We start from the raw sequence: 3659 nt of genomic DNA on the forward strand, positions 1-3659 counted from the left end.
TATCCATTATGGCAGATATGGTGCTTGAACATATTTCAGACAAATATAATAAAAGCGAGATGCCTTTTTTTGTCTTAAGGCTGATGAGACAAAAGAGGCTTCAGGTTGTGAAAACCTGAGCATAATAATTCGGTATATTTTTTTTGGAGAAATCCAAGAAAATTTAATAGGAATCATTAATTTAGAGTGTCTTTCTGCTGAAAGCATTACAGATTGCATTTTAAAGCAACTTAATGATCTAAATATTAATTCAACTAATATAATAAGCCAGGCATATGATGGTGCAAACGTTATGTCTGGCCGAAATGGAGGAGTGCAAACACTTCTTAAAAAATAAATTAATAAAAATGTTCCTTTTATACATTGCTACAACCACAAGTTGCATCTTGTGGTTCAAAATTGGTATAATAATATTGTTATTATTTCTAATTTTTTTAATTTATCAAATGCAGTGTATAATTTTTTCAGGCGTTTTAACGTATCCTGTAAATATAAAGGCCACACCCTTAAGAGACTTTTAGACCAGAGGTGGACTGATCATTTGGAAACATCTCGCATTATTTATGAGAATTTTGAGGCTATTGGTGAAGTATTATTTTACTTTTCTAATAGAACTCTTAATTCAGAGGTTTCAATTCATGATTCAGTCGAAGCCTCTGGTCTTTTATCTATCTCAATGTATTAATATAAATTACATTATATTAGCCATCATAATTTATGAGATATTAATTACAATAGATCCACTAAATAAGTATCTACAATCAGTAGGTACTAATCTAGTGGATGCTAAAAATTGTATTGATTCTACTATCAATATATTAAAAAAATAAAAGAAGTGATAATTCTTTTGCTTTGATTATGATTAAGGCTGAAAAACTTTTATCAAAATTTAATCTTACTCCCCAAAAATCATCACGGGTACGTAAAACGCCTAAAAATTTCCAAGATTTTTTAGTTGATAGCAAACTAGAATTCGATTGTGAAAAAGACTCCAATTGGAGTCTTTAAAAAAAGATATATTATGTAATTATAGATAACTTTGTGGATCGTTTTTTAGACCGATTTACAGAAGATGATTTTAATCTTTTTTCATCTTTTAATACATTGTCCCCCCTTGACCCTGATTATTTTTTATCAGATAAAATGGCCCCATTAAAATCCCTGTTAAACTTAAATATGGAAACACTGCATCATGAAATGAAGATAGCAAAAGGATTGCTAGCTTCGGAAGCTAAAGAAAATCATAATTTTGAAAATATCTTACATATTATGTATAAAAAAAATATAATCATGCATTTAAATTATATAAATTATATAAATGCTACTCAGCAGCGATAATCATTGGGATATCAACGGCTTCTTGTGAGGCCTCGTTCTCTACATTAAAGAGAGTTTTATCGAGCAGTTGAGAGTCTATGAAGGATAAACGTAAACAAAATTTAGTATTAATGGCGTATGAAAAAAGATTAATGCAGAATTCATCTTTTAGTTCATTTATATTAAAATTTAAAAATAAAAATCGCCGTATTCTATTATAGTAATATTTAGTTTTGTATATGCATATGTATTATTTTGTTTTGTATATTCATATTATAGTATTATTTTGTCATTAAATTTTTAATAAAAATAGGAAAAAATTTATATGAATATGTAATTATTTGTTTGATTTTAAAAAAATAGTGCCCCCCCCCAAGTAAGCACTTGGCCCCCCTAAGTGAAAATTCCTGGCTACAGCCCTGCAGTGCCACATAATAGGTCATTAGGGGGTGGGTGAGTCTCTTAAAATTTAATTTTTTATACCTAAATAAAGAAGTCGTTTTGAAAATATTAGCTTAGAAAAAGGTCATTTTGAAAATAATAATAAATTTTTTGCCGTGACACTACTGCCATCCAATTTTCGAGAGAGTAATGAGGGACGAGAGTCTTTTTTTTTCATATTATATTTGTATTATTTTAGGCTCACTTTTTAAATTGGCTAGATATTTACAAAAATATATAATCCCTTAATTATATAGCGATAACAATGTAAAAAAAAAATTGGAAGTAATACTAAAAAAAATTGATCATAAATTTTACATAGTTTTTATTTTACTATATTATTATATTTTTTTATATGGTTTCCAATTATCACCATGAGGTCCTGTCATCACTAAGTCATATATTGCTATATGATGTAATCCCTATGTCCTGCCATCAAGTGTTGTTAAAAAGCCCGATTTGAACCGATTTTTAAAAACGGTCGGTTTAAATTTTGGCCTAAATAATATTATATAAGTTTCGAGATTTGGCTTTAAATCTTTCTACTATCTACAGCGCCTACATGGGGGGGGGGAGGGTAGGATACATCTAAATTTTTTTTTTTTGGGGGGGGGGGTTATGCATCAATTGAAGGGTAGGATATAATTATTTAAAGTGTTATCTAATATATTTTAAATAATTCATGGAGAATATATTGATATAATAATTTATAATTTAGTGATGGACCTATTAATTATAGATCAATATTATTAGGAGAGTAGTTATAGGTTTTTGAAGGGGGTCTGCATCCAGTCAATATCATATCATGTAAACGCTGACCATCTATTAGTAAAACCTCCAGACTTATATAATATTATCTTGGTTAAAATCTTAAATGGCCCGTAAAGTAAACTTTATTGTGCAATTATTTATTTCACATAACGAAAAATATGTTATGTCAATCATAAAAACATGATAATCATCTTCCCCACATTTAAGATTTTAAAACTCTTCAATCAGACGATCTGTAAGGCTTCCTCGATTGTTGTGCTTTCCGCTTATTTTTGTTTCTAGTTCTCGAGATAATGAAAATATATCCTGTGGACCCATTAGTCTTTTCCATTTTTGCCCTTATCTCCCTTTATAAGCGGCTTTTTCTACATTTTCCAAATTTTCAATTATTTCCGACTCCATATTTCTTCCTCTCTCCCTGACTTCTCCATTTCTTTCGCAACATCCTATTTTCGCAGTTGATCAGATGCTTTCGTATCGTTCTATCTTTACTTTCTACTAGTGCTGCAAACATTTCTAAAAAAATCGAACGCGTTCACTTTCAAGTTCACTTTCAAAAAAATGGAACTTGTTCAAGTTCATGAACAGTTCAAAATTTTATGATGAATTTTTTTTTTAAATTTTGTCTAATATAAATAAATGTCTTATATTTTTTAACACAATATATTTGCCATGTTAAAAAATAATAAGGTTTTATTTTGATAATATAATTATAAATACAATATAAAGTAAATAAAAAGATATTTTTATTTATAAAAAATTTTTCTTATTCAATATTTTTCAAAATTTTTATCTGATAGACAGAAACGCTTGACAGTATTCACTCTTTTGTGTAACGAATGTTATCGCTCTCTATTAGTGTTATTAAACGGCTCATTTTGAGCCGATTTTTTAAAAAGGCTAACTCAATATTTTAGCCAGAAAAATATTGTTTAAGCCTCGAGATTTCTATAATATATGTCTGGACCTTTGTTCCTCCTATGAGCAAATCCTTCAGGCTTGCGTAATATTTTTCTGGAAGAAATATTGAGTTAGCCGTTTTTAAAATCGGCTCAAAACGAGCCGTTTAACAACACTACTCTCTATCATAAAAACATACGATAATTATCATAATATAATCCAAATATAAT

The sequence above is a fragment of the Gordionus sp. m RMFG-2023 genome, chromosome 1, assembly GCF_954871325.1.
Source record: "Gordionus sp. m RMFG-2023 chromosome 1, tfGorSpeb1-WG-v2, whole genome shotgun sequence".
Classification (NCBI taxonomy): domain Eukaryota; kingdom Metazoa; phylum Nematomorpha; class Gordioida; order Chordodea; family Parachordodidae; genus Gordionus; species Gordionus sp. m RMFG-2023.